Source organism: Alligator sinensis, unplaced genomic scaffold, assembly GCF_000455745.1.
Source record: "Alligator sinensis unplaced genomic scaffold, ASM45574v1 scaffold448_1, whole genome shotgun sequence".
In the NCBI taxonomy this organism is placed as follows: Eukaryota; Metazoa; Chordata; order Crocodylia; family Alligatoridae; genus Alligator; species Alligator sinensis.
Genome location: NW_005841870.1, coordinates 2,881,815 through 2,892,156, shown reverse-complemented (window position 1 = coordinate 2,892,156; position 10,342 = coordinate 2,881,815). Strand labels below are relative to the sequence as shown.

Below are 10,342 nucleotides of genomic sequence, written 5' to 3'. Positions count from 1 at the left end.
TCCTAAAAACTAAGGGAACTAAAAGTTCACCTCAGGGGAAAATTCCACTTGGTGGCCAAAACTTTCCCACTAAGAAATTTTCCATGACATAATATCCAAGCCCAATTATGGGAATAGTGACGAGTTTGGGAAGGAGGGGCCCATGATGGCAACTCCCCCGATATATAAACCGTAACCTACTGTCCCAAATTAGAGGTAACCTATCTTGCAGAACACCGAAGGAAGAATCGCAAGTGTAGGCCAGATCAGACTGATCACCTGAACACCCTCTCCATGAACATGAATTTCTCAGTTCACGCTGAAGCCACGGAGTGCCCGAGTGGGACCTAAGGCAGGGGACTTAGTCCTATCACTACTGAGGCCAGCCCATCAAACCGTACTACTGAGGAATGAAAACATATCTGGGTATTTGGCTTCTTGGAATCCTAGGACTGTAAGTATAACATGAATAATAGTAGCAATATCTTTTCGGGTTCAAATTTCATAGTTAGTTGTAATTGTAATTGTTCTTGCAATACCAATTCCTATAGCATTGTTTGGGAAGGAAGTCCATTTGGAATATTGTTCCTTATACAAATAATTATCGTGTTCTTGTTGTTTATGGTGTTTCTTAAGGCAAAGCAATGTTATATGCACAGTAAGGAATTTTAAAATACAATTGTGTTGTATGAACTAAGTGTGTAATCATTGTGAAATCATGCAATTGACTAAAAACTCCCCCAGCCAGTGCATCAAATGAATCAGTAATTAGTGTGGGATCTTTCTCTATTCCATAACCCATTAGAGAACAGGATGATGGGAGTCATACATTTTTCATGGCAGCTCCTAACTCCAAAAGCCTGCCTAAGTTTCCTGAATCCACTGAAGCTCAATAGGTTTGGAGAAAAGAAGAATTAAATACCTAACTACATTACCTTGCAATTTTGATATAAATTTGCTCAATATCAGGTTCCAGCAATGCTTTTTATATGGTTTCCTCCATACAGAATATGAAAAAGATAAAACATCTCAGTCCTGTATCTAATAAAGGAAAGGTCATTTGCAATATGCTGAAAATAGATCAAATTCAGTACAAATCAGGATAGAATAATCATCTAAAAAGTCCCCTTATGTTCAATTCTATTGAAGAAATTTTATTTTGCTTGTCTAGGCCAATATTTCCAAACCTCCACTTCATTTTTTGTTCAAGACTGGTTTAGGATGTGGCATCATTTTTCCTGCTGGGCTACCCCACTCTTCATGACATCATCACCTTCAGCTTGTACATAACGCAGCTGTTTAATTGTTACAGTAGGTGGTCTAAAAAAATATTGCTGCCCCATTTCTTCAAGGACTTCTTTGGCTTCTTGTGTCCTTTATCCCTCTTAACATCATAATGTTTATTTTGGATCATTTTGCTGGAACTGCTTGTTAAAAAGATTGATGAAAAGAAGGACAAGCTGTCAGTGCCCCTCGACCCACTTCAATAACAAGACTGTTTCTCCAAGGGTGGCAGAAAGCACTCATTCTAGGCTTTGTTCCAGGTCTCCTTCTGAGGAACAGACTCTTGATGACATGTAGTTTGCTTTATGGAGTCCTACTGATAGAACTGGCCTCCTCAATATACCAAGCAGTAGGAAACATGAAAGCAATTCAGGGAGACATGAAAGGAATTGGAGGACAAGGAAAAGGGAGAAATGAGCGGAGCTCTGCAGTCACAGATCAAACACATTGTTTTTCAGCCAGAATCAGAAACAGATTTCTCAGATGCCAAACTGGGGAATACACACTGTCATCCCCACCACAGCTGGAATTCCAGCTTGAGTTGTTATTATTTGCTTGATGACAACAATTATATGTGAATAAAACTTTAAGAAGATCGTTTGGGATTTGAAAATGTGGAAAAACAGCACTGCACAGTACTGAGTCCTAGTAAGCAGTCCACCTACCAGTGACTTCAGTCGGAGATAAGAGCACACAGCACTTTGCAGCAGTGCTCATCACCTCATGCTTAGGCTGAAAAACTAGTAAAGATTTCAAATATTTCAGATGAAGAAGTGAGAAGTCAGAAACATGAGGCTTTGATTCTCAGTAATGCTATGGCATATGGTTGCTGAAACACTTATTTCAATCACTACACCGCACAACAGAACCAGCAACATTCGTGGATCTTACACCTGCACCTCCAGAAATGTAATATTCAGTGCACCTCCACTGCACTGAATGTCCTGATGGAAAATATGTAGGAGAAACCAAACAACAACTGCGCACCAGAATGAACACACACTGCAAATCTATCAAAGACAGGAATACCCAGTTACTTATGGGGGCACATTTCTCACAAGACAGCCACTCTGTCTCCTATCTGTCAGTTCTAATCCTCAACGGGAATCTACAAAACACCTTTCACAGACAAGCCTATGAACTCCACTTCATCAATCTACTGGACACAAAAAATCATGGATTAAATATAGACATTGGATTTATGACACATTACAACCTGCCTGACATCTGACTCCCCAGGTAAACTCTCCACTTTATACCAGCTATTCTCATGCCCTTCCCCACCCCCCCAACCCTCCTGTCTCCCATCCTTTGACTACAGCTACAGTCATTCCCCCTTCCCTTTAACACCCTCCCCCCCAAATCTCTCACCTACTGACCGTCTCAATTTACATTTTCACTGACTGGGTTTCTTGTATACATACTGGCCTCTGGCTGCTTTACCAGTCCATCCAGGAAGAGCACAAAACATCTGCAGATGCTTCCTCAGCCTGACAAAGGTGTTTGTACCTGAAAGCTTGATAAGAAGAATTTTTCCAACTATTTGAGTTTGGTTAATAAAAGATATCAGATTCACCCAAAGAACCTTGTCTATGTCCTTAGACCAACACAGCTACAACCTAGACCTCTATTTCTTCTTGTACTGCTTATCTGTTCCACTCACAGTGAGCATGTGTTTCATGCACTTGAAATAAGAATCTTCTGAGATGAGCATCTTGGCTTCTGTACCAAGGAAATAAAGGACACTGCGGTTCTAAAAGCAACGTTCCTTCTCATCACTTGCGGCTGAGACAGAGGTCCCAGTACCCGATGCATAACTCTCTACCCTAAAACTTTTAAGAGTGGATGTAATAATGTTAGTCAGGTAGAGAGTTGCCTGTTGGCACTTAAATAATAAGATTTCGTTTGTAGTTAGGAACTTTAATTAGCTTCCTTCCTTGCAATATATTCTAAAGCAGAATTTCTCCTGGTGTCAGGTTCTTAGGATGTCACATCCTAAATCACTTGGATATAAATACTGCTGGTCCTGTGAGATAGTAATCCCTATTAATTATGGATATGCTTAAGGCGTTTTTTATATAGGGGAAATTCACATTCCCAACAAATGTCCATTATGCAAATACTTCTTAGAGGATGAATCTACACATACGGCAGACTGTACAGTTGTTACTGCACAGCCATTTAGTACTTGCTTAACCAAGTATTAAATGACTGCACAGTAACTGGCATTACTGAGCAGTCCCATTGCTGCACAGTTATTTTTAGATACTACTGTGCAGTAGCTTATTACTACTGTACAGTAGCATTGCTGTCATGGTGTGTGCCAGGTGATGCTATGGTGCCGTAGCAAAAACACTATGGCACTGTAGCATCTTGTATAGATACACCCATATATCATTAAAAGCCAGAAATTGGAGCCTAAAGATATTTTTATTAGGCCTTTTGCATGGCTTGCCCCTGCTCCAGACACAGCTGACCCTTGGAACAGGTCCCAATTCAGACTAGAAGGCCCTGGTATTTCCATGTGTGATAGTTCCTGGGCTCCGTTTCCTAAGACTTCTGCTGCAAATGACTCTGAAGAACCCTGAGGCTTTCCACTTAACTCTGAGAAAAGGATGGGTACATCACTTGTGTTCTAAATATATATTTGCACTGCAGTTGCAGTGGAAACTCAGCTTTCCTATAGAGATACCTAAACTGGGTTTACATCAACTAACTCAGGTACCAGCAGCAGTCTAGCCATGGCAGAACACTGACTTGATGCAGACCAATCATCCCAGACACTGCTTTTGCTTAGATTTTGCAGCCCATCAAGAGTGCCATGCTGTTGATGTGAGCCTGCTACCAGTACCAGAGCTAATCAGTTTAAAGTAAGTTTGAGTAACTCTACCCTGGAAGGCAGTTGCAGCTGTGATTACAGTGATGACATACCCCTAAGACTAGAAGCAGATCTCCTTTGGGAACTTCTGCCAAAAAGTGATCTAAATCGGCTTTTCACTCCTATTGTAAAGAGATTCACGATTCACAGCCAGAGCTGAGAACTGCAAAAGCTCAAAGAACACTTTTCCAAATCCTTGGCATCACATCAAGATAAGAGATCAACTAGTGCCAGCATCACGCAATAGCTTCAGGGTTTGGGGAAGTTTCTCATGAAGTGATTGCTTCAACAATACCCAGTACATCAGCGTAACCACTATAGTCATGCAAAGAGGTTAATAGTCCTGTCTTAGTAGTGGGGAAGTCTGTGGTAGCGAAGGGCTTCTGGGATCTGAAGAAGCTGGGGTCTCCCTTACTTTTATCTGATTTCACTAATAACAACCTCATCCTTGGAGGTTCTTGGTGGACTTGCATTACAGCCCAACACTCTAGCCACCGCAGCACCACCTTTAAAGGTAGAATCTTCTATATATCCTCCAGCTCTCAGAATACAGAAGGGTTTGATTCCCTGTTTCCCCAACAACCTCTTCTACTGTTACAGAGAAGGAATCCAGGATTTCACATAGATCTACATATCATATTAATTATGAGGGTAGGCATGTGCTCTTGTATCTTTTCCCTTTGGTCCTTGGCTTTTATTCATGTAATGTGCCAACATTGTCTTATTGGAAAACCTGATCAAAGACATCCTTCCTACATGCTACCTCCTAGAGAGAGATCCTCCTCTTCTGTTCAGAAGCAAAATCTGCAAATCTTCAAATGTCATCACCTCATTTTTAATAGAAGACATTTATGATCAAAAGGAAAACCCTAAGACTGAGAATTTACAGATCTTAAGTTGCTAGTTCATTCTTGTCACTGAATGAGGTGGTAATTCCTTCTACACTTTCTCATTCACATCCATAAGAGTTTCCAGTACTGAGATAGGTAGTTGTGTCAGTCCATATTCCACAAACAGATATAGGGGACACAACATAAATTGCTGGTATTATCCATACAAGGATGCCAGGAAATACAGCTCTTCCTGTTAATAAGGATTTATTACACCTTGCTTGGAATATTTGGCAGATACTTGCAATAGTCATCTTAAAGGCAAAGAAATCAGACAAAAGATATCTGTAGCATTGTTGGAGAAAAATACCTTGATTCACTTTTTGTATTGAGTTGTTTGGAGGCAGTGGTAGCTAGTGACAAAAAAAAAGAAAACACCAGGCAAAGATTATCCCAGCACAAAAGGAACCAAAATAACTTTTTTCAGCCATAAATATTACTCTTCTGCAGGCTTATAGCTCAGAATTTCAAATCATCAGGCTAAATTATCAATAAACTATTAAAACAGGAATTCAAAACAGTTCTGTCTCAGAACACTAGAAGATATCCAACTGTGACACAGGGAGCAAGGTTTCAATTCCTTTTTTCCTTTCCTTGTAACTAGAAGAAAGCTGAAAAAGAGTATGGCAATGAATTCTAGATTTGAGAGAACTCAGTATTTTTATTCACTGATTCACATTTAGCACAGTTGAGGTCATCATATCTTCTCTAGATGAAGAAGAATGGCTTGAAGATTTCCACCTGCAGCGTGCTTTCTATCCCTACTTCCATATTTTGACATGTGCAAGATGGAGGCAGTATTTGAGGTTCCTGGAGGGACAAAATCATTTCCAGTACAGAAGTCTTCAATTTGTCTTTCTACAGAACAGATAATAATCACACAAATCCTAGAAGTAGCTGCCACCTAGAAGTATCTCAGAAGTCAAGGTATAGCAGCCCATCACTACCTGGACAACTATCTTGTGAAAGGAAAGGGCTCAACATCAGGAGCAAAATTCCATCCATAACTTGTTCAGTTCTTCATTACCCCTGACCGAGCAGTCAATCAAGAGAGTCCATTTTGACTTCAGCACAATGAACAAAATCTATAAAGGTGGTTTTATATGCCACAAAAGCCAAAACTTATCTAACCCAAAACTTGTTTGAAACCACATCTAGTCATCCTCAATCAACTTCAGTAACATCCTGGGAATATGGTAAGGTGTTGTCTAAGTGTACTTGTACCTATGCCTCCATTTTTACCAGGTGACATTTGCTTCATGCAAGGATGACAAAAATCAGTATGTGCACCAAACAAACAGTTAGTCATGACTCTGTCAGTTCCCTCCTTAGTAATATATACAGGGTGCATCTACACATGCATAATAATGTGACATAATAAACTCCAGCACTTATCACCCCACAGTTTATTGCTGCCGGATGCTGCATTTACATATGCACATACCCAGGACCACAGCATGTTGAGCCAGGTCAAAGCAGTCCCAGCTGGCAGGGGGCCCAGGCTGCTCCGACCCGCATCAACGTGCTGCAGAGGGACTAGTGGGGGCGCGAGGGTGCTCTGGTGTGGGGCTAGCCTGCAAGCAGCCCCCACACTGAAGCACCCCCATGCCCCAGTCAGCCCTGTCAGCATCTACACTTGCACTATTGCAGAGCAAAAAACTGCACAGCAGGATTTACAAGCACATGTATTTACAAGAACTACCCTGCTGCATAGTTTATTAGTTTAGCCTAATAGGTCTGCACATGTAGATGCTGAGGCATTTACTGCAGAGCTAATTAGTCTACTCCACAGTCAGCATCTCATGTACATGCACCCACAGAGTAGTAACTTTTTCACCACTTGGAGCAAACAAAATGATAGTGAGATTTGCATCAAGTACAAAGCAATAGATTGGAAAGGTCCACTCTTTGTACACTGGAGTTCAGATTGCTTCATAAAGCATGCACTGAATTTTTACCTTTGTTTAAAAAAGTACCTGTCCAAGTTGCAAACACAAAAGAGCTGGCATGTTTTTCTATAAACAGAAATGGAGAGGGACTGAGAGACATTCCTTCAGGACTGAGAGACATTCCAATTAGGAAAATAATGCATACAATATCAGATATCTCGCACAATTTACCTTCCACATTTTCAGGACACTCTGGTAGACCACTTGAGTAGACACTTTTCATTGGATTGGGGATGGAAAATCAAGAGCTCAGTAATTCAGACAATTTTCAAGGAACTGAGTAATCTGTCACTAGACGTACTTAAAACAAGGAAGAAAATGAAGTGTTATGTTTTCTGTTTCATATGACCTCAGAACCCAGATCCATTTCTGATGTTTTCCTTGTTCATTGGTACCCTCCACTGGTGCTCACTTATCTACCAATTCCACTGGTCCCAAGTACTCAGAAAAATCAGGTAGGATGTTATCAAAATTATGCTTTATAGCTTCCATTATACCAAGGCATTTATGTTACCTGGAACTAAGATTGTTAGCGATGCATCCTCCAAAAAAATGTATGTGTAATCATGAGTTTGATATCCCAAGGGATCGTTCTTTATAAAAATCCATCACCACTCTATCTTGCAGTATGGTTACTGATTGGATATCAGAAGCAGAGAAATCATATGCCTCTGATGCATAGAATATCTTGATAAATAGTTGGAAGTCTTTTGTAAATGGCATCATTTTGACACATATTGGGTGCATCTACACAAGATGCTAAATGAGCAGTAGACTAATTCTACTGTGAATTAGCATATCATGGCAAAATCAGTATCAGTAATATCAGTAGCGCCATGCCATTGCGCTACTGCACAGTACAATCATTCTTCTACACATTAGGGTTACTTAAAGATGTGTGCCCGTCTGGTTATTACACATGTAGTTAGTACCTGTTATTACAGTTAGTACCTGTTATTACAGATACTATATTTAATGTGCAGAAACCATGGAGCATCAATGCACGTGTAGACATGTCTACTTGGTGTGTCTGTGTGTTCATTTATGAGCTTTTGCTAATGCTCATTAAGTTTAGTACCTCTACTGACTAAATGTACGTGGCTGCCCTAATGCACAGTAGCAAAAACACACTTTTTTTTTAGTGATGCTTAATGCGCAGTAACATAATTTTACTGCATATTAGCATATTTGCATGTTTTTTGACACAACATTCTAATGCACAGTAAAATAGGCTACTGTGCATTAAAGCGCACATGTAGATGTGCCCATTTACTACTTTAGATAATCTTATCTCTCTATAGGAAGCTGGGCTATTGAATAGTTCCACTGAAGTACAAAACCAGCAACCATCAATACATATATGCTACTGTGGAAGGGTATTCAGTTTTTTCCCCATTCCACTATATCTATATTCTTTAAAGGCTGAAAAAATTTCATTTTTTTCTATTGATAAGCACAACTCATGCTGTTAGAATTTTAGTTTAAGGCTTTCCATATCTAATGGGTGAACTATTTGAACTCCTAGCTGCATGTTCTCTCTAAAATAAATCCACGAAAATCTCTTTTCTAGAAGCAAGTATTTCACCTAGGATAACCGAGGAGACATAAGCATTTGTGGCAGGACCTTCATATACAGTTTCCCACACTGATAAGAAGTCTCTTAGGCCAAGCTCAATTTCCTACTATAGTAAGTGAGAGATTTCCATTTCAACCAAGCCATTCTCCTAACAACATTTTCCCCCTGAAACCAGTCTAATCATGATTATATACCCATGATGTTCATGGGGCCTACCTTTCACTTACAAAATGTAATCCTTCAACTTTTTTGCAAAACTATTCCTATCATTTGCTGAGAGGCTGAAGGCCCAAACAGATTCTGCCCAAAGATAATCAAAACTGGATTTCAGGGTGCATTAGACTCACTTACAAATTAGCTATCTTATATCCTCCAGATAACCACAGAGCCAGTTTCACTAGGGCAAAGTAACTTATGCTGCTTTCTTGTAAAACATCAGTATTGCAGACATCTGCAAAGCAGCTGCTTGGGTTTCTATACATAACTTCACCAAACAGTGCTCTTCGATAAAAGCATCCAGATCTGATGCTTTTTTTGGCATGGTTATTACAAACTATTTTTAGACAGACTACAAATGCTCATCTTCTTAAATCAGACTGAAAGTGATATAGATATAGATTACACATTACAATTTAAGAGCACTTAAAACTTGAATGATGATATATTAAGACTTGTTAACAAGTGCTAAGCACTCTCTAGTCATTTTAAAGTTATTCCTCTTTGGGCAAAGATTATATTTAAGCTATACTACTTCACTTGAGTTCATTTAACTTCTGAATATTTACCTGAAATAAAACCACCAATTTGCAGTCTTCTAGTATCCCAGGAGGTGCAGCTCCTAGGTGGACTGGCTATCATTCAAGACCCTATGGCCCTGGAATGACATCTGAGAAGTCAGACAACAAGTGTGTGGAAATGGGGTGAGCAAAGAGGGAGGTAAAAGGGGTGAAGGGGGCAGGATTGAGGGAGGAAAAGGGAGGGGAGAGTAAGTAGATAGGGGGCTCCCATGCTGCTGCCCCTCTGCTCTCCAAATTTCACCCTGCCCAATTAATTATCTTCCCCACACCTGGATCATTTCCCTGTGACCCCAATTGCCTCTCTGTTGGTCCCTACACCGTTGGATCACTGCCTTGCCACCCCAATCAACCCAAGGATAGCAGAGGCACTGGTGGGAGGTTCTCTCTCCCTACCTGCTCCTGGGATCCCCCCGAAGACCATGGCAACCCTGTGTACCTAGATCCAGGCTCTACCAGGCCCTGCAACTGCAGGCAGCATGGAGTAGGGAGGCAAGGAGCTGCCAGGCAACTACAGGACCCTGTGTGGACTGGATGCAGGTATGCAGGGGTAGCAGTGTCTGCAGGGAGCCCTGGAGCATCCAGAGAGGGGTAACCCCCACCCCTGCTGCTCTTATGCTGATTGGAGGGTCAGGGTAGCAATTCGTGTTGGAGAGACCAATTCAGGGGTGGCTGGGGGATCCAGGGGTTGGTTGGGGGCAGCAGGGTAACTTGGGGGGTGGAAGGGATGATCCAAGTGGCATGGGAGGCTTGTTCCTCACCTCCTCCCTGGCCTATGCTGTGGCTAGACAGACAATGAGTAGGGCAGGCATGGAGTAGCCTTGCAGCCCCTAGCCATTCCCCTGTTTGTCAGCTCTCTAGTGGCAGGCCTGAGTAAGCAGTGCACATTTGAGAGAGTATCAACCCCACATGACTGATCACTGGCACTAGTTAACCTTAACACAGATTAACATGCTGTAGAATTAGCACCTGCTGCTGACACTAAGGAGTAA

General features: G+C 41.2%; 1 long non-coding RNA gene across 1 annotated transcript in view; it reads right to left on the bottom strand.

Moving 5' to 3' along the window:
• LOC102369100 overlaps window positions 1–9,496 on the bottom strand; it is a 22,398-nt gene extending 12,902 nt beyond the window's left edge. The window contains exon 1 of the long non-coding RNA XR_001359131.2: window positions 9,342–9,496. This is a non-coding gene — a long non-coding RNA (uncharacterized LOC102369100). The remainder of the gene's footprint in view (window positions 1–9,341) is intronic.
• Window positions 9,497–10,342: the final 846 nt, after the last annotated feature.